The sequence below is a fragment of the Candoia aspera genome, chromosome 1, assembly GCF_035149785.1.
Source record: "Candoia aspera isolate rCanAsp1 chromosome 1, rCanAsp1.hap2, whole genome shotgun sequence".
In the NCBI taxonomy this organism is placed as follows: domain Eukaryota; kingdom Metazoa; phylum Chordata; class Lepidosauria; order Squamata; family Boidae; genus Candoia; species Candoia aspera.
The window spans coordinates 120948008-120969818 of record NC_086153.1 but is presented as its reverse complement, the minus strand read 5'-3'; the positions used below and the strand labels follow the sequence as shown (position 1 = coordinate 120969818).

The 21811-nt window shown below is 39.2% G+C and overlaps 2 protein-coding genes across 5 annotated transcripts in view; both read right to left on the bottom strand.

The window, feature by feature from the left end:
* LOC134503995 (cytochrome c oxidase subunit 7A2, mitochondrial) overlaps nucleotides 1-21811 on the bottom strand; it is a 410163-nt gene that overhangs the window by 83424 nt on the left and 304928 nt on the right. The window contains exon 1 of one of the 2 annotated variants that reach the window (XM_063312999.1): nucleotides 7637-7641. The exons of the other annotated variant lie outside the window; for it this stretch is intronic. The gene's annotated coding sequence lies outside the window, so the exon portion shown is untranslated. Of the gene's footprint in view, nucleotides 1-7636; nucleotides 7642-21811 lie in introns of those variants that run through there. 2 annotated transcript variants of the gene reach the window in all.
* Nucleotides 1-21811, bottom strand: part of FILIP1 (filamin A interacting protein 1) — an 88518-nt gene that overhangs the window by 49885 nt on the left and 16822 nt on the right. The window lies entirely within an intron of this gene.

The window sequence follows — 21811 nt, the reverse complement described above, 5'->3', positions numbered from 1 at the left end:
GTCACAATATCAAAACCAAACAAAATTAAAAAAGGAAGTCAAATCCACAGCCTACCTGGTAAAAACTAAATTGGTAAGCCAGAATGGCAAAATGAAAAGAAGAAAAGAATAACAACCTGCCAATAATTGGTTGGGTTCACATTTTGTACTACTTTATACTGTGCTTTGTTTGGCTTAATATGTTCTGTGAACTCAGACCTTATGATTAATGCAGTACAATATTGTTAAGCAAACAATGGCTTTGTGTTGCATCACTAAGCTAGTATGAAACATTAAGCCATTTTGCGGCTGGGCCTATGTGACCATGCAGACCATGGTTTAAATTGTGATTATGGAGGATCACCGTGGCCAACTATGTCATTCAAACTCAGAACTTGTAATGTGTGTTAACTCTTCTTTCTGTCCTCCAGACAGAGTCAGGAGACTGAAGTGGATGTAAAACAGAATTAGTCCATCTGTAGCATCTCTGCTGCTTTTTTTTCACTCCCCACATAAGCTCAGAGAATGAAATGCATGAAGAAAATGCAAATAGAGTGGGATAAATTTGCATCCATGGCTTTGATTAAGCATCTCCCCCCCTCCCCCACCAACATTGTTTAAAATAAACAAACTAGGAATTATCAGCTGGACAACCACTGCAAAAGTTGTTGGAATGCTGATTACAATACGGGCTAATCAACAAACAGGTTGGTCACAATTTGCCACATCATCTCACAAATGAACCAATAGATAGTATCATATAAATACAGTATATTACCTTCTGAAAGGCTTCCTAGAGTGCCACTAAGGTTTGGAACAAAACAATAAAGGAACAATTCAAATCTTCCTTGTGATAATATTGTACTTTATAGGTACCACTTCTGCTAATACCAGGATATACTGTAGCTGAAACTTTTAAATAAATTCGAGGATGCAAGAGACAGAATTTTCAGAAGTATGCTGTTCATATGTTAGCTTCAGTTTGTTTTTAATGGAACACAAGAGCATTTGTTTTAGTCCTAAGCATATGTTTATAGTAAAAATGTATTTTATCAGAGCTAGTTATATTCTAAAAGTACGAATAGGATTAGCAGAACCTACTTCAAAGAGTTTGCCACTGTTACAAGACCACATGAATAAAATGCCTAATTAGTACAAATGTATGAGTATTCTGTATAATTGATAGGAAAAAAAGCAGGAAATCCAAATTCAGGGCCAGACTCTCATGTGTTTATGTTGAAATATAAACAAGAGCCAGATTTTCAATAATAGATGTATGAATTATACAGAACTTGAGTACAAAACACATCACATCCATTATTTCAATCATTCTAATAGTAAAAATGAGAGCCAATTTGGTGTAGTGGTTAAGGCATCAGGCTAGAAACTGGGAGACTGTTTAGTTCTAGTCCCACCTTGGGCAGAGCTGGCTGGGTGACCTCAGGCCAGTCACTTTCTCTCAGCCCTAGGAAGAAGGAGGCAGTGGTGAGCCACTTTTGAAAAAAACTTGCCGAGAAAACTGCAGGGACTTGTCCAGGCAGTTGCCAGGAGTCAAGATTGACTCAAAGGCACATGTGTGCACACACACAATAGTAACAATACTGTACAATATCTCAATATGATGGACCTAAACTAAAAATCAGTTACTGAGCACATGCTATGGTATAAGATTTGGCTTTTAAACTATGTCTTTTTAAATAAACCATAATCAAATGGGTTAACACAACACACAAAATAATTTATAAACCACATTATATAGATTTATTCAAATGGAAAGTCTTTCAGAAAGAAAGAAGCTTCCATTTTTTCTGAAAGTGCATCTTCATTTTATTTTTCCCTCCAAAAGATAGCCAGGCTAATCCATGAGGAAAATAATAGAAAATACAACATTGGCCACTATCTTTATTTTCTGGACGTGACATTTTGCTCTGATGTTGTTGGCTAATTAGGCCTGGGGACAGCAGAGGTGAAATGTCAAGTAGGAATGTGGGGCCAGACATGAAGGAAACGGGCTGGAAGCTAGCCTTCTGCATCTGCTATGAATTACCAGATGGCAAATGTGACAGGAAAAGAAGAAATAATAATCTGTCTAGATGGGAATGTTCTTTACTAATCACCAGTTAGCGAGACGTGATCTGCTGCTTGCCTTATCATGCTGGTAGGAAGGGCCGTGGGTGTGAGCCAGGCTCCCTGAGGCCACAGTTCCTGTGATTTGCAGTCTGGCTAATCCAACATGCCTTCAGAGTAATTCTGGGGCCAATTTAATTTATAGACCCTGAGGGATTTCCCCATCACAGCCCATTTCAATCCAAGACAACAGTTTTGCTCCCCTGTGAAGCTATGAATGACAAGGCAGGTTTTGGAGGGCTAGCGGTGGTGCCGTCAAGGATGAGATAGCATGGGCAAGGTATTGTCTGCATGTTCCCATATTTCTGATTCCCCAGTTCCATCTGTGATTGGGGTCTTTTTCTCCTCCTCCCCCCTCGGTTGTTACTATTGCCTGGTAAGGGAGGGGAGCAAGGTAGAAAACATTGAGCACCAGGTTGGGTGTGTGTGTGTGTGTGTGAATGTTGACATGTGCACTTCAAAGACTTTATGGATTATGGGGTCTTCAACCCCTGCCTGGTACTTAGTTCAAATGGCACCACTGAAGGCTGGCCCTGATACAAATTTCCAGAATTGGGGGCTGACTCCAGACTATTCCTTTTGTACTACTGTTCCTCTCAACTGTTGTTACAGCACATGGCACTGTGTTATACAAAACATAAATGCATTATAAATGTTACAGGATATTACTTTCCCATGCTGATGCTTAGTGTGAATTTTTCTTCATGTTTACTTTCCACCAGGCGCATGCAAATTTAAGAGCCAAAGAAACATTCCCTTGAGGGACAGACTAATTCTGCCCTTCTCTTCCTCTCTATTTTGTTTGAACAATTGCCACATTAGCTTAATAGACTGGGCCTAGCATAATGTTGGCAACCAGCAACATTTGAGAAGTTGCACCATTGCAGAAAGAAAAGGAGAACAGAATGAAACAGAAAGGAAAGGAAAGGAAAGGAAAGGAAAGGAAAGGAAAGGAAAGGAAAGGAAAGGAAAGGAAAGGAAAGGAAAGGAAAGGAAAGGACTTTCTTAGAAGATTAACTTTCCTGGAGGTGAGCAGGCACCAGACATTCTGCCTGGAAAATGATGAGTCAAGCCCATTGAGTGAAATCAATGTCTCCCCATTGACTAACAAGACTTCTCCTATTAGTTCATCTCTACATCATGTTATTTTCATGTTATTTTGGTTAACAGTGGGGATAACAAGTAGCTAGCCAAGGGAGTAGCAATTATAATAGCATAAGACCCATTGTTCCTTGTCTTCTCTTAATTAATTGTTTGTAAATTCTTGCAAAAGAGAGGAGGACAGGCTGAATTATACTGAGAAAGGGTTGAAAACAGAGATCACAATCAGCATATAACCTAATAACCTTTTTTTTAAAAATCAACCCCCTGAACAGAATGGGTGATTAAAAAAAGGGGAAAGATGACAAAAAAATCTAAGCCAGATTCAGCCATACTGCTTGCAATATTTAAGCGAGAAAGAAAAGTAACCAACCATGAAAGCAGAATATTGAATAGATAATAAACTCTGCATGTTCATCTTAACAAGCATGTTCATCTTATCATTTAAATGTCTTAAATGATACTTCTTGAATAAGACAGATGAAGGTTTTGAAATTGTTATCGATCTTCAGACTCTATTCGGTACCAAAGGCAGCTGATGCCTCTTCAGGCAGCATCTGGTGTAATGATGAAACTCCCTACACAAGTTGTAGTGGCAGCTACTAACTTGGAGGGATTATTAATTGAAATTTCCTTCTTAGGCCACACAATCTCTGCAATTCTTTGGGCAATTAAATGAAATCAGGAAAGGCAAAGGCGATTTATGATCCTGGTCAGGAAGGCTAACCCCAGAATGAAAAGCAGAGTAGCATGTTTTTGAATACCCATTGTTGTATAATAACCATAAGGTCATTTTTTTTTGGTTGGATTCTCACTGAGTTGGGCAGCGTAGGAAACAAGATGTTGGATTTGATAAATCTGGGCTGGGCAAATTTCTGGTGGCTGGGAGCCATACTTAACATTTTTGTGAGGCTGAGGGCAGTGGTTGATATGTAAAATTAGGACATCATGTCCCATTCCTTGACAGTGCTAGGATTTTCTATATCTGGGGGAGGATTAGAGGTTTTCTCTGTTTTTAAAACTACATTAAGCATTTCTTTAGCAGCTACAGCTTTAGTGACAGGGAACCTTGCTGTTGATTCTTGGCAGTTGTGGTCAAAGGGACTCTGGGAACCTCCACTTCCCTAGAGGTCCTTTATGTTTTTATGAAGTGAGGTGCCCAGGACAGTGGGCATCAAGGTGCTCTGGAAGTCAGGGATGGACAATCTATTGTCCACAGGCTCCTGCAGTCCCCTAGCTACTTTCTTATCGCTTCTAAATATTTCAGGCAGCAAGCTGTCAAATAATGTTGCAATTTTCTGCTTTTTTAAAAATGTACTAAATGTTCCTATTTGACAAAAATTTTTAAAAATAAAAAAGACGAAACATCTACCCATAACCTACCAGTGATCTCACCATATTCCTCCAGTTTTCAGTGGCTGAAAAAATAAAAACAAGAAGTGTGGGCTCTGGCTACACTTATCCCTAGTCTAAATAAATAATTTTTTCTTGTTCTGGAAAACATTTTGGTTATGATAGATGATAGTGCAGTCTTCATGCTAGAGACATGACCCTGCCTCCGATCCTTGGGATTGGTGACTGTGACCTACCCTTCTGTTTTATCTTCAAATGGGGAAATGTAGAGATGTGTGCAAAACTTATCAGTTTGGGAATGGAATGTTCTGAAGAACTCCAGATTCGGTTCCTCCTCCAGTCCATGTGTTCCAAGGGGTGGTTGAACATCTTCCAGAAATAAATTATCCAAACTGGAACCCTTTCAAGGTGGTCCAGGGGTGGTCCAGCCCTGTTTCATCCAGAGCGCTATGTCCAGGACACTTGAACTTGAACTGCTTCAGTTCAGATTTATTTCTGGAAACTGCCAAAGCTCACTCCACAGAATTACATAATTTGGAGGAGGTTGGCATGGTCTGGTGGGGGAAACAGAATGTTCTGGAGATCTCCAGAGCATCTATTCCCAAATCAGTGAGTTTTGCATGTTACTAGAGAAATGCTATTTCAAGGCAGTGAATGCCACTTCACAAATGACAATGTATCACTGACTTGTGTTTCAAGGGACAATTTGTGCTCCAGCTGGAAGGAATTCTTGCTTGAGCCTACCACCCAGCTCCTGGGCTCCCACTATAGCAATATGTTGTCATGGTTAGGTTTCTGAAAGTGGAATTGCTTGTATGCTAACATGACTGGTTATAGGAGCTTGGAAGACAGTGCAGGTCTGCTGAGTGGAAAGCTACTGAGATGGTACAGTAAATATGCGTATATTTTTCAAAATCTTCCCTCACACTTCTTCCTTTCTGTCTGAGGCCTTTTTGCATAACAGCACACTATAGCAGGAAGGCTAAGATCATAGCATAAGGCTGGGGGTCTTAAATCTCCTCTCTTGGAAACCCTCTGGGACTACAGACCTTAGTTCTGCCTCCTGCCTTGGTGTACGGCTTGGCAGTTCCTGCTGCCACCACCTCTCTTCCAGGGAGACATCTTTACCTGGCATCCTCCCACCATCCTCACACATGGGAGGGGGAGCCGTCCTATAGCCCATGAACCTTACTGGCAAGGAAAAGGGAAAAAAGATAATTTGGAAAGGAAATCTACAGCACTACTCCTGGCCCTGTAGCACTGAGACATGCAGCCAGGCATATCAGGCCTTCCTCCTTTGTGGAGAAATTAAGTGACCTCACAAGAGATAAAAAGAATACAGCTTTATTTTTAAAAAAGGGGAAAAGAGGATTAAAAAAAAAGCTTTATTTTAAAAAAATCTAGTAGTCAGATATAAAACATTCAGTGGGAAAGGAGATAAAAAATATAGACCTGTTTGAGGAAAATGTTGAATTTTTCAGAGTGGTAAAATAAAAAAATTTACAAAGGGCCATAAATGACACCGTTTTCAGCAGAATGGACGTGATTAGGATTAGGCTGCGTGCTTCCCTGATATGGTGATGCGGGTACTTTCATTTAAGCCACTTGGCATATAGACTTAGAACTAAGTAAGTATGCTGTGAATTGGAGCATAATTTCAGGAAAATGTAAACAGAACTGCAACTTTGATTTGACTCCCAACTTACTGCAAAAATGTTTTATGAAACAAAAAGAAACAAACACTATAAGGAAATAAAAATGTGCTTCTGCAAGCTGTGTGTTACTGGGCCTGTCACCAGCAAGTCTATGACGGGTTTTTCTGCTGCTTTTGCCAGCGAGGATTTTTTGTAAGCCATACGTCTAACTGTTTTGGGGGTGGCAGTGCTACTTTGTCTACTTCCGGCCACTCACCTCCAGGAAGAGCCATTGCCTTGTGGTCATTCCTCTTCATTTCCCTGTTATCAATTGCTCCCTCCCGCTTCACCCCAAAACCTCTCACCCACACCTGCTAGCCCAGATGATGCGGGAAAGAATGCCCCTGAGCTCTTTACAACCTTCCTCTGTGCCTTGACCTGTCCCCAGGCTATTTTTGTACTGGCTTAAGAGTCGAAGCTGTCCTGGTAGATTGGGTGAGGCTGCTCCTGTTCCATCCTGTACTTTCACTCCACTCCTCGAATCTGTCATCCAAGCTATTTTTGGACACAGGTTTAGTGCTCTTTGAAAAGCATGCCAGTTCTGTGTTCAAAAATGACTTGAGAGGTCACAGGCATGGAGCACTTCCATGTCTAGCTACAGTACCTGTCATTTCTCCCAGATGCCCACCTACGCTTGCCTACAGATGGTAACCGCAAGAGCAATTGGTGCTGGGTTTTCCCACCAGCAAATAAAACCAAGGGGTCCACCAATTCCTTTTCTTAACTTAGCCTGCAGTAAAACTATAAGGACAGCACCATTCTCTACCCTCATTCTTCAGGCGGAATAGGGTTTGGCTACCAGGGCAGAATGGCTTATGCCACTTGTTGCCATCTGAAGGACATTAACACAGTTGTGAAGGAGAGCCCTGAATCCCATCACTAGATTTGTGGTTAGTCTTCTACTGGCAACATTCTCATCTGATTTTGATCTGCTGCTTTTATTAATATTTTAATAAAAGGTATATGGCAAGACTATAAATGCCATTTTATATCCCTAGAGATATATCAAACATAATTACCTAACAAAATAGGAATATCCTGAGATGGAAAATATTTTTAAACACTCGTAATTCTATATGATTGATCCTTGAACTTGGACATAACAGCCATTTCTAATACAGATGCTTATATTTCCAGATTCAAAGAGCTGTAACGTATAAAACAGCATGCCAAGTGGAAATTACTCTGAGATCAGTTTTTGTATTTGCACCATTCCTGTTCAACAAAAATATCTAGAGCGTGTGTCTGTTGAGTGCTTACAGGATGGTGTGCAACAAAACTTCTGGAATGTATTTGGAGAGACACGGATATTTTCTTTTAAATGATGGTGTAAGTTTTCCACTGGTCCTTCTATTATTAAAAAATATCACAAGCATGTATATTAACAAGGACACATCTACTCCAAATCCATATGTGTGTAAGACACACGTGATCAGAGTTGCACATTATACTAAGTTATAATATGGCTTGTTTGGGTTTGATTCAACATATTATGTAAATTCAGCCACTGAATTTTGAAACTTGTGGGTTAGCACAATGTAATGTATAACTCATTCTTATTACTGTAAATAAACCTTGAGTTAGGGCAATGTAGGTACTATATATATATAGCATATGATGAGTACATGACAAGAGAAAAGGCAATTACGATATTTGTCTATGTGATGAGTACATGTACTCAATATGATGAGTACATGACAAGAGAAAAGGCAAATATATACACACAGTCCACACAATTATACACAAAACTTTTGCAGGGATACATCAATAGCCTCATAACTGGATGTCCAGTTCAGCTATCCAGGCGATCGCTTCTGGTGTTGCTCAGTGCAGATCTTCTACACGAAGATCTGCACAATCTTCATGTGCATGTACATGAAATACATGTAGGTACTTAGCCTTTATTTAAGGTTGATCCTTACCGTTATCTTGTACCTTATAGCTCTGTGCAGATGTTTAGCTGCAGAAAAGTACAACTAAACTCAGTTAATGGGTGTGTACATCCATATAAGCTGCACCCATCAACACCTTGTTTCACCGAGCTGAATCATAGAGGGTCATATATTCAGTGCAAATATCAAAAAAGGCTTTTATAAGTACATTTAGCTGAACCTGATCAGGCAGCCTACATAATACTGCGTGTGCTAAAATGTGTCCTATTAAATGTCCCTTGTAAGAAGTTTAAATTCAAAATGCAGTTCATGGATGTGGCTCCTAATCTATCAAAGAGATTTGCACACACATATATACTAATCTGACCCACCTTCATCTCTCTTTTCTTGGATGTTAATAATAAGATATAGTATAGTGTTGATTTAGATCATTGGATAGGGAGGAAAACTGGGAGAACCAAATTTAGTTCCCAAAGACTGTGAAGGTATTTCTCACATATGAAAATAATGCTGGGATGCTATTTCCACTTGCTTGGGAAAAAAGCCTACAGGACTTAGTGGGACTTCCTTCCATGGAAAAATACATAGACTAAGATTGCACAACATTTTCTGTTCCCACATCTGTCATGCAATTTTAAGATCCAAACTGATTATAATCTTGTTTCTTACTTCCTATATTTCACTTACAGGCATAGCATTCATGCAGGTGCAGGACCTCAATGGCATTTGAAAAACTCAGTGGACTTTTACTGCCTCATGGGAACTAGGTGCTTTGTAAGACAAGAAAAATGTCAAGAACAGAGACTGGAAATGAGCCTAAGGTTAATGTACCAGATACATTATATGTCAAAACATAAAAATATAGTGCATTTATTTTCTTTTATTTTTTATTCTTTTATTCACTTGTAAACTGCCCAGAGTTGACGCAACATGAGATGGGCAGTGAAGAAATACAATCAATCAATCAATCAATCAATCAATCAATAAATAAATTTTAGCAAAATAAAAATGCATGCACAGCAATTAAATTCCTCTACTGTCATTCTTAATCAAGTTACATAATTAGTTTCATTGTGTAAAATGTCTTTCTCTGTCATATTCACATATATTTTGTGTGACAATTAACTATTTACAAGTAACAAACTATTTCCTACAGTATATAATAAATCATTTTCTATTTCTTTATTTAAACATAATATAGATATCTTTCATTTGGGAAAAGTATGTATTTTTAAAAAATGCATGGTAAGATAATGAGGTGCAACCTTCCAGAAAGGCCTTTCGTTATTTTAGAAACATTGTGCTTGCTGCAGCTTTATTTAATACTGCTTGTACACTCCAAGATCATCTAATCATAGCTAGGTAGATTTTGAGCTTTTGGGTAAGCTATCCAAGGACCTGACCAACTCGTAAAAATTCAGGAAAAGTCTTAATAGAAAAGTCAATTTCCAACTGCCCTCCTTGAAAAAAATTAAATAAAATCTGCATTTGACTTACAACAGATCGGGTATTTTAATAGAAAACTCAATCTTTTAGCAAGCATCTATCAGTACTGGCAGATGGTTTGTTTATTTGCATCTTTTTTTTTTTGCAATTACAACCTGATGGAAATTCTTGTTAATCTGTTGAAAGCCTCCTAGAGATACAGTAGAACTCCATATACTTTGAGATAACTAAGAACTTAATCCATTCTAGGCCAGAATATCACATGGAAACGTAGACATAGAATTTCTAATTAGGCATATGTGAATTGCTAAAAATCCTGTTCTCTTCATTGCTGTAATACAAGTAGGGCATGGGTAGGGCATTGCTCAAGTCTGGTGGTTCTTTTTACACATCATTTTTAATGAAATCATAGCAAATTTAAGATTTTATATTTATATCTCATAATATATCTAATGTAACAAGGTCAATCCCTTTTTTAAAAAAAAGTTCAAATCACCTTGTTTTCATTCTTAATACACTGCATACATTTCTTTGATGCAGGCTTTCACACAAAAATATTCCTAATATAAGCTCCTTTTTAAAGTGTAACACTCACTGTTTCCATACAACTTTCAATAACTGATTTTTGACTGATGAAAGATGAATGTTAGTGGATGTTGATATTAGTATTCATGTTGCTATGATTTCCTATAGGAAGGGTACCCCCAAATTGCCTTTCAACAGAATTTGAGATGGAATTTTTTAGTTTCCTTTTCTTAACCAGAAAATCCAAATTTGTCTTGGACAATGAGGTTCAATCCACATAGGCAATTTCAAGAAGTATGTCTTTCTTTCCTTCATGTCACCTTATACCATTTTCCCACATTCTCTAATAACATAAAAAATGAGATGATGTAACAGCAGAAGGGATAAAGAAATCTGAAAAGCTTTTTTCATTATGTATGAAGTGCAATGGATATATAATTAAAATACCAGGCAAGGTCATGTGAATTACACATTCATCAAAACCTAGCAGAGACATTTTTATAAAGCCCCACAAAGCAAACAAGCAGGATCCATAGGGAACTGAGTTGGCCAAAATACCATGATGATCTAATGAAATTTTCTCAGTATTTGGCTCTCCATCGTCTTAACTAGTGGATCTATAAGCAAGACTTTTTGTTAAGCCTATCCCTGTGCGATGTATCTGGAAGCTAAGCTAATATTTTTATTTTGTGCATTTTGGCAACAACTGAGGGACTTGTCAGACTTGGGCATCAGGACAAGCACCTATAACTGTCTGAATATGACTCCTAGTTTGTCAATTCCAAAAGCAATATCAATTTTCCTGGAGATGCTTGGGGGGATCTCGTACTGTAGCTGGTTTGACCAGAGAGGGTGCACTAGGGCAGACATTGCCTATTCCATTTCAGAATATCCTTATGAGAGCACAGCTCATCAGAAACACCAACAAAGTTTAACAGTCAAAAACTCACAAAGAACATTAGAAACCCAACTTTCTTAGACTATATTCATTAGCCTCACACTTTGGAAAGAAAATAGTTGCTATCCATCTAAGCTGTATCAGGCAATGTTCTGATTGTAACAAAAAGATCACCAAGAAATTTCCTGATTCCAAACCTATAGTTGCATACTCAGTTGAAACCATGGGGTCAAGAGCCTGCCCTGCCAAATATGTTGGATCACTGATGACTAAAAAGTTAGTTGAATCACTGCATAGCTCTGAAAATAATAGGGGCTTTGAGGCTACGGTTTCCCAAACTCTTCGCAATGGAAAGTGCCAATCTCTCCATGACCTGATTCAAAGATAACACACAGCGATAAAGTGGTACAGTCCTTTTGGCCTATTGTGATGTGATTCCCTGCTGATTATGGTTTGTTCAAGAAATTCTGTTTCTCTGACTTCCCAGTAGGACAGGAGAAAGGAGCACTAATCTATATTTAAATAAAGGAATAGTGCTTTGTTGTTTATTCGTTTAGTCGCTTCCGACTCTTCGTGACTTCATGGACCAGCCCATGCCAGAGCTTCCTGTCAGTCGTCAACACCCCCAGCTCCCCCAGGGATGAGTCCGTCACCTCTGGAATATCATCCATCCACCTTGCCCTTGGTCGGCCCCTCTTCCTTTTGCCCTCCACTCTCCCTAGCATCAGCATCTTCTCCAGGGTGTCCTGTCTTCTCATTATGTGGCCAAAGTATTTCAGTTTTGCCTTTAATATCATTCCCTCAAGTGAGCAGTCTGGCTTTATTTCCTGGAGGATGGACTGGTTTGATCTTCTTGCAGTCCAAGGCACTCTCAGAATTTTCCTCCAACACCACAGTTCAAAAGCATCTATCTTCCTTCTCTCAGCCTTCCTTATGGTCCAGCTCTCGCAGCCATATGTTACTACGGGGAACACCATTGCTTTAACTATGCGGACCTTTGTTGTCAGTGTGATGTCTCTGCTCTTAACTATTTTATCGAGATTTGTCATTGCTCTTCTCCCAAGGATTAAGCGTCTTCTGATTTCCTGACTGCAGCCAGCATCTGCAGTAATCTTCGCACCTAGAAATACAAAGTCTTTCACTGCTTCTACATTTTTGCCCTCTATTTGCCAGTTATCAATCAAGCTGGTTACCATAATCTTGGTTTTTTTGAGGTTTAGTTGTAAGCCAGCTTTTGCACTTTCTTCTTTCACCTTCATCATAAGGCTCCTCAGTTCCTCTTCGCTTTCAGCCATCAGATTGGTATCATCTGCATATATGAGATTGTTAATGTTTCTTCCAGCGATTTTAACTCCAGCCTTGGATTCCTCAAGCCCAGCTTGTCGCATGATGTGTTCTGCATACAAGTTGAATAGGTAGGGTGAGAGTATACAGCCCTGCCGTACTCCTTTCCCAATCTTAAACCAGTCTGTTGTTCCGTGGTCTGTTCTTACTGTTGTTACTTGGTCGTTATACAGATTCTTCAGGAGGCAGACAAGATGACTTGGTATCCCCATACCACTAAGAACTTGCCACAATTTGTTATGGTCCACACAGTCAAAGGCTTTAGAATAGTCAATAAAACAGAAATAGATGTTTTTCTGAAACTCCCTGGCTTTTTCCATTATCCAGCGGATATTGGCAACTTGGTCCCTAGTTCCTCTGCCTTTTCTAAACCCAGCTTGTACATCTGGCAATTCTCGCTCCATGAATTGTTGAATTCTACCTTGCAGGATCTTGAGCATTACCTTACTGGCATGTGAAATGAGTGCCACTGTTCGATAGTTTGAACATTCTTTAGTGTTTCCCTTTTTTGGTATGGGGATATAAGTTGATTTTTTCCAATCTGATGGCCATTCTTGTGTTTTCCAAATTTGCTGGCATATAGCATGCATTACCTTGACAGCATCATCTTGCAAGATTTTGAACAGTTCAGCTGGGATGCTGTTGTCTCCTGCTGCCTTGTTATTAGCAATGCTTCTTAAGGCCCATTCAACCTCACTCTTCAGGATGTCTGGCCCTAGCTCACTGACCACACCGTCAAAGCTATCCCCGATATTGTTATCCCTCCTATACAGGTCTTCTGTATATTCTTGCCACCTTTTCTTGATCTCTTCTTCTTCTGTTAGGTCCTTGCCATCTTTGTTTTTGATCATACCCATTTTTGCCTGGAATTTACCTCCGATGTTTCTAATTTTCTGGAAGAGGTCTCTTGTCCTTCCTATTCTATTGTCTTCTTCCACTTCCACGCATTGCTTGTTTAAAAATAATCCCTTGTCTCTTCTGGCTAACCTCTGGAATTTTGCATTTAATTGGGCATATCTCCCCCTATCACTGTTGCCTTTTGCTTTCCTTCTTTCTTGGGCTACTTCTAGTGTCTCAGCAGACAGCCATTTTGCCTTCTTGGTTTTCTCTTTCTTTGGGATGTATTTTGTTGCCGCCTCCTGAACAATGTTGTGGACTTCTGTCCATAGTTCTTCTGGGACCCTATCTACTAAGTCCAGTCCCTTAAATCTGTTCTTCACCTCCACTGCATATTCCTTAGGAACATTAGTGAGCTCATATCTAGCTGATCTGTGGGTCTTCCCTAATCTCTTTAGTTTGATCCTAAATTGTGCAATAAGAAGTTCGTGATCGGAACTACAGTCAGCTCCAGGTCTTGTTTTTACCGACTGTATAGATGTCCGCCACCTTTGGCTGCAAAGAATGTAGTCAATCTGGTTTCGGTGTTGTCCATCTGGTGAAGTCCATGTATAAAGCCGTCTCTTAGGTTGCTGGAAGAGAGTGTTTGTTATGCACATTGAGTTGTCTTGGCAAAATTCTATCAGCCTATGTCCTGCTTCGTTTTGTTCACCCAGGCCATGCTTACCTTTAATTCCAGGTGTCATTTGACTGCCCACCTTAGCATTCCAGTCTCTCGTGATGAAAATAACATCTCTTTTAGGCGTGTTGTCCAGTAGGTGCTGCAGATCCTCACAGAACTGCTCTACTTCAGCTTCTTCAGCATCTGTGGTTGGGGCGTATATTTGGATCACTGTGATGTTAGATGGCTTGCCCTGAATTCGAATTGAGATCATTCTATCATTTTTTGGATTGTATCCAAGCACTGCTTTAGCCACTTTACTATTAATTATGAAGGCTACTCCATTTCTTCTGTGGTCCTCTTGTCCACAGTAGTAGATCTAGTGGTCATTTGATGTGAAGTGGCCCATTCCAGTCCATTTCAGTTCACTGACGCCCAGAATGTCTATCTTTAATCTTGACATCTCACCAATAACCACATCCAATTTGCCCTGGCTCATAGATCTTACATTCCAGGTTCCAATGGTGTGTTGATCCTTAGAACATCGGATTCGCCGTTCACCACCAGCACCGTCGGCCGCTAGCCGTCCTTTCGGCTTTGAGCTAGCTGCGTCATCACGTCTGGGGCTGTTGAACTCATCCTCTGTTCCTCCCCAGTAGCATTTTGACCATCTTCCAACCTGGGGGTCTCATCTTCCGATGGTATACCGACATATCTCTGGTTGTACTGATCCATTTAGTTTTCATGGCAAGAATACTGGGGTGGGTTGCCATTACCTTCCCCAGGGATCGCATTTAGTCTGACCTCTCTGTCATGACCTTCCCATCTTGGGTGGCCCTTCACGGTTTAGCTCATGGCGTCATTGAGGTGCTCAAGCTCCAGCACCACGACAAGGTAACGATCCTTTGCTGAAGAGCATTGTGTACCTGTATCTTATTATGTAGAATGAAATAATCACTCAAATATTTTCTCAGTTACATGATCAAAGGGAAAATTTGGATTAGATTTTGTCTTCATTAAAACTTTAGTCCATTAAAGGCTTAATTTATGAGACACAACATCTTACTTATTAGGCCAAGATACAACAGAAGCTACATTTAGGCCTTTATTAACATCTTCTCCAGTTTGAAAATTATTAAACCTTCACTGTGGTTTAAATCCTTCATTGTGATATATTAGCCAAGACAAAATTCTTCAGTATTAAATGGATCAATACACTCTATATTACAAAACTGTATTAAACAGTTGTCATAAAATTATTATGGGGATATAGAATAAGTTTTATCATCTTGCCATTCATGTTGTTGTTGTTGTTTACTATAGCTCAACAATGCCATCTAGAGGGTCTTAGAGTTTGCATCCCTGCAATGAAGCCTGGATACACATAATGTAACCCTCTTTGCATTGAAGATGTTGCCTAGTCTGGCAATGAAACGTCTGCAAGAAAACAACAAGGCTCAGAGAGCACCAAGGACTCCACAGTTCAACCCTGAGCTACAAATATTCACTTCGATTGGTAACATATAATGTATATATTCTGGACTTTGTTTCTGAAAGAACATCCAGAAGTGAAGCTTCTTTTAATAAAGCCACAGCTAGCTTCAGCCGACTACCCTTTTAATTATTTATTTATTTATTAATACAATTTATATGGCTGCCCATCTATCCAAGAAAATGGCCAGTGAACAAAATAAAAACAAGGGATGCCATCAAACCAAAGCTACATGTAACCTTCCGGGAGGCTATAACATACCAGGAAGGGCATGGATCTAACACACAGGTGGCAGAATGGAGCATCCCAAGGACCCTGTCCAGGTCCTCAGGAGTAACCAGATCAAATTCTGTCTAGATAACAAGACAAGACTGGATCCAAGCAACTTTATTCATCAGAAGCATGGCATAAATTTTTGATTTTTTTTAAAAAATTAAATGCAGAATAATTAAGCAATAAATAGCATGCACTCTTTCGGAAGCTGTAACTGGTAAAGAGTCTGGTGGCACCTTAAAGATCAACAAATCTTTTTTTTTTTTTGCATAAGATCTATCTGTCTGTTTGTCTGTCTTGATCATTGGTTTGATACAGGATATCACAATTTATCATACTGTGGTTCTGTTGGCAGAAGGCGACTTTTGGAATCCCCCAACATGAGATTACATCCCCTAAAGTAAATCCTGACAATATACTCTGTATGCTCAAGAAGAGTTCCTGTAATAAAATTACTGTGCTGTATATAATTTCACTATACCTCACTTCTCTTCTTCTGCCAGACCTAAATGAAAATGTTTAGTTTGTGCCTTTCTGCCCAGGAGCTTGGTTTTAGTTTGAGATTGAAATGATTCATTAGTCCCTTTGTAGCACATACTGTAGGGGATTGCACAGAATCAACTCTGCAATTGTTTCTTTAAAATGCATGCGCACCTTTGTGAGGCAAAGGGGGGGCAGGCAGGAAAGACCAAATTGTTATCCCTCCAAAGCAGTGTTTCTCAACCTTGGCCACTTTAAGATATGTGGACTTCAGCTCCCAGAATTCCCTAGCCAGAACTCCCTAGCCACATATCTTAAAGTGGCCAAGGTTAAGAAACGCTGCTCTAAGGGCTTAAGCAGAGTTATTAGTTAGCATCTATAGGCCAGGATGTCAACCATGCTGATAATTCATTTCTTCAAGAGAACAGTGGGAAGCATGCCACAGCCATGATGCAACATATCTTGATGCTGCCCTCTCTCCCAGCTCTCAGTCACATTCCAAGACAGAACATTTCCTCATAGCAATTATTATTTAACAATTCCCTGTTCATCCATGATTACTTGGAAATGATTAAGTAGAAATCTTTTTCTTCACATGACTGTATAGTTTTCTCTTCAAAGAAGAAGTGAAGTACAGAAATTGGCTGATTCATACAGTTCCAGTGGTAACTGAATGTGGTGTGCACATTAATGTATTTATATATTTTCCTGCCTCACCCTATCCCTTTTAATTACAACCGTAGATAATGTAGCCTAAGTAATTGGTCCAAGTTTCTTCAGAAAACTTCTTGATTCAGGAGGAAGTTTAATCTAAGCCTTCTGACTCCACCCTAATTATTAAATAACACATAGCCATTTCCCTGCTGAATATATATGATGTAGTCAATAACAATATATCCAAAGAGAAGGGAATGATTCTTGTAAATAATTACAATTTCAAAAGTGGGAGGAGATGGGCGGTGACAAATTTGATAAGTAATAAATAAAAATAAAAAGTGACAGAAGAATGCGGAGAAAATAAGAGGCATTTGCCAAGACTTCAGATTAAACATCAAGGTTGCTTAATTTGCTCAAAGAATTCTGTGCTGGAAAAGTTACTGTAAATGCTGAGTTAGGCAAGGCAGCAATCAGCAGTTCTCAGGCTAGAGAGGACCTTTATGTAAAAACATGTCTGAGCTGCCCCAGGCCACCAGATTAATTGCCAAGTATCTGTTCACTTGGAAAGCCAGGAGAAAAAATGCCTCTAGTTCAAACTCTGGAGCACAAGTCTATAGAAAGGCTTCGACTTCTTTGCACAGCAGAGGGCAAACCATCTGTTTGTATATGGCTTCAGTTTTGCCTGCAATAGAGTTAAATCTAGCTGAGTTGTGTCACATGCTAGAGCTAGAATGTCACAATTTTATCCAGTAAAGCCCTCAAGCTCCCTGCACATGAAACAAAATGTGACTCTGATGCTTGTGGGTTTTAAGTCACAGGATGCAGTAATTTACTGATACACTGATGTTACCATATCCTATGAAATTGGCAGCCAACTCCATGCTGGTCATAATGGATAATTTATAAAATTATCTCATATCTGTGATAAGTTAGATTTCTTGTGAGCAAAAATATAAACAGGCATTGCTTGAATGTGGTCCCTTTTTAAAATTCTGTTAAAAAATTAGTTTTGGTAGCATGAAAAAATGTATAGAAACAATAAAACAGCTAGAGCTTGTTTTTCTTCCTGTAATGTTCTATGACAGCATTTTAAAAATATGCATTTGACACTTAGTCAATGTTTATTTTATTTTTTTGAAAGTTTAGACTTTGGGGCCACATACAATGCTCAACAAAAGTTTTATTCATGTTCCTATACAGAACATACTTTAACTCAACGGACTAAATGGGTAAAAATAAATGAAAATAGGTTTAAAAGTTTGTAGTTCACACAGTTCACAACCATGTGTGTACTTTTTGGAAATATAACCATCTTCCCTTCTTGGGCCTATTTCTAATGTTGCATTGCCCACTGATGCCTCCAATCTTGGATTTTGTGGATTATCTTCTAGGTATAGTTTTTTTTTTAATTTGTTATAGAAATCAAGATTTAAATTAAGGTTTTTGAACATCTAAATGGGCTTCATGTCACACCCTACTATTTGTTGTTACAATCATATTTGGTCATAGACTGGGTCTTAATAAGTGATCCCTGGATTAGTTACTCACCCCAATAGCAGGGAGATACCCTAGAAAATGTATTTAATTGCCAGTCTTCAAAAGAACTTCAGCTGGAACTTGAAACTGGTTTCTTTATGTGGACTTCATTGGGCAACAGAAAATTTGGGTGCCCTCCTGGAGTTGTTACTACATTTTTTTTTTGCAAAGTACCCCATCCATTTGTGGCATCCCTGATCCCACTTGGCTTACCCCCCGTTTTGAATGCAATTTATATTAATGCAATTCTCCTCATGGTCCCACTACTTCTGCTTCTGAGCCCCTGCCTTACCTGGCTGCACTCAGATTCCTTGTTTCTCTTTCTGTTTCCATTTCTATGTTTGCAAAACAACTCCAACTACCAGTTAGAAAGGCTGGGAAATCAAGATAGGATGAGAGTCTTCCTCTGTTAAGAAACCTGTCAGATGGTGTGGACAGCCTATAGTCTTCTTAAGACTCATTAACCCTTCAGTGTGGCCCCCTACAAACGTTCCTACCAAATCATAATTATTAATTAGGGCTATGCATGCTTCAAAAATGATTAAATAGTATTTTGAATCTCATGCAAGCACAAGCACAGCCCTTGTCTGCTTTCCATTAAAGCAGCCATCCTTTTCTCAGGCTTCTGCATAAGCCTGAAAAAAGATAATGCTGCTTTAAGAGTCACATTTAATGAGCTGACTCTTAAAGTAGCAGCTTCTTTTTCAGGCTTGCTTCAAAGCCTGAGAAAGAACGTGTCTGCTATAATAAATAGTAGAGATCTGCTCTGCTTGCGTTCATGTACAGTCCAAAGCACTTCTTCCCAGTAAGTTTTGAAGCATTCATACCCTGTTTTTAATGTGACAGTCCAGGAAATTATTAAGTACAAGGGAAGTTATTATTTTATTTTATGTTTAATAAGCAAACCAATTTAAGTTTTAGTCCTGACTTCCCTCTACTCCTTTGTCTTAGCCCTGTATATTTTTTAGAATGTGGCACTTGGCATGACACTCAAAGGCCAAGTACATTCCTTGGCCTGAAAAAGATTGCATGTTTCTGCTCTGCTCTGCTTTCATCCACAATTCATGCAAAACAAAAGTGGAATCAGAGAGCAGGCTTGTTTGGCTTAGCAACCAGAGGAAATGCAGCATCCCCATCTTCGGCCCACCAAGGCAGTTCCTATGTCATTGAAGGCTATAGCAGCAAAGTCACAGAACCTGATGAAATAACATTTGATCTTCTCTTGCCCTATTTGTGTTAGCCTCTGATGATGATTGAGAAATGGGAGAGAAGATAAGAGAGGGAGATTTATCATTCCAGTTACAGTTCTGGTTAAGGTTGATATTACACTGCTATCATAAATTCTCTTGTTGAAAATGCTGCTTAAGCCTCTGTCATGAAAAGACTCTGAGTATGCACTTAGGGGGTCCCTGCTATAGAATTTCCAGGAATTGTATGTCCCACTGATCAAGCAAGACATTCTCCAGGGGACACCTAAAATGGAAAGAAGTCCCTTAGTGTCATATATCTCTTATTCCTAGTTGTTAACAGCTGCTGGCAGATCAAGGTTGTGCTAACTAGCACATCTCCAGAACCCATACTTCCAGGAGCATGTTTGGTGGTATAGCCAGGCATAACATGACACATGAGTAGATAATCTTCCGGAAAACTGAATTGCATGCATATTCATTGCACTAATAGTTACTATGTTGTTTTGGGAGGGCGCTGTTCATCATCAAGAGATGCTGACTAAGCTGAAGGAAGAGGTGGAAAATCAGCTGCCTACTGCTTGATCTTTGGTGAGTTCTGCCTAGAGTTCTGCTTTCATAGAGAGGAGAAAGAGTATTGGCAAATGAGCCTCAAGAACTGTTGCTGGTGTTTCTCCTCACCACCTTAGGGATTTCATGGGATCCACTTGATTGGCTGGGCCCCAACCCATATTTGCTATACTGTATCACTGCTGACACCAAACCTAAATTCAAGGTCAGTGGTTCATCATCTTCACCTTGGTCCTATGGACCCAAGTATCACTGAGAAGAATGTATGCAGTGGATTGGTGGGATGCTTTTAATCCTTCCCTTTAAAAAAATCTCTAGAATCTCTGCTTTGCCTAACAGTGTAGCCGGTTAGCCTAGTCTGGTTGTGGGATTTAATCCTGGATAAATATTCATTTGCTTGACCTGCCTATCATATGTGCTGTTGTTATACAGAGTCCTCACCCATGAATTTAATCCTTGTAGGACCAACATATACTTGGATGCTGTACTGTATAAAGTTCACATCTGGAGCAACCATATATCAAATCTATTGCACAGTGCAAGAGTCAACATGGCATGGAGATAGCTTTTGTGTAGGCTTCCGATGAATGACCTTTGTTGAAATGCTTATAGCTCATCTCAGGTCCAGCTGGGATGGGAGGAGGCACATTACTCCCCTTTTTTTTTCATGTGAGAAACCATTTCAGTGGCATCCACTGCCTAGAAAGAAAAGTTAATATGCTTCAGTGAATGTCACCTTCCCTGAAATGAAAGAAATGCGTAGCCTTGAAGTGTAGCTCTCCGGTGGCACGAGGAAAAGATGGGTACATTATCCTGCTAAGGAAGCTGATTCATACTGTATGTAGCACACAGGGATATTAGAGTAGAAATCCAACACTTCGAACCAAAGCAAAGCCTTGGAGGTAGGTTTATGTTGCAGTTCATGGAAATGTATCTATCAGCTGCTGGTGTCAGTAGAAACATGGAAGAAACAGCAGCTGCTTCAGGCCCCAAGGAGAAAAATGGAACAAGGGTAGCTTCAAAATAGATCTGAAAGTCAGGGTTTGTTTTCCATGAATCCCACTGAAGAATGAAGCCCATTTATTCCACCATGCTTTTGCTTAATTGATTGTTATCAGGACTGCTGACATCCTCAGAAAAGTGACACCAATCAAATTAGATCTTCTGGCAGAAAGCATATCTATAGTGTGACTACTTCATTTGTGTAATTTTTAAAAATGAAAATAATATTGTAGTACCAAAAGCTAATCAGAATTTTATGGTCCAATCTTAGGCATGCTTAGCTGGAACTAATTCTTTTCACTTTCTCCAAGAAATTGCATTGAAAAGAACATAATTGATTCTGCACCTACAGTTATACAAGGTAAGTAACTGCAGTAAAACTGTGTAAATTGGTCTGATTTTAAATGTACTTGACTAGATCAAATAAGTGGCTTCCAGATATGCAAAGCAATCCTGTTACATTTCTTTTATTCCATATCTTGCTGTAACCAGTTTACATTCCTTGCTAAGAATTCCAGAAGATCCAACAATCCTCTCAAACAATATTGGTTTGGGATGAAGCAAAGACTAAGGAAAGCCTCTTTAGTAAGAATCAAGAGTCTCAAAACAACGACATTCTAAAACTTCTAGTATGAAATGGTTAATCTGTATCTAAATATTTCATTGCTAGGCTTAGTGCTTATGATTAAATACATAAAGTGCAATTGCTACCCGCCCAAAATTACTTATATAAAGTATCTAAATCAACCATCATAAA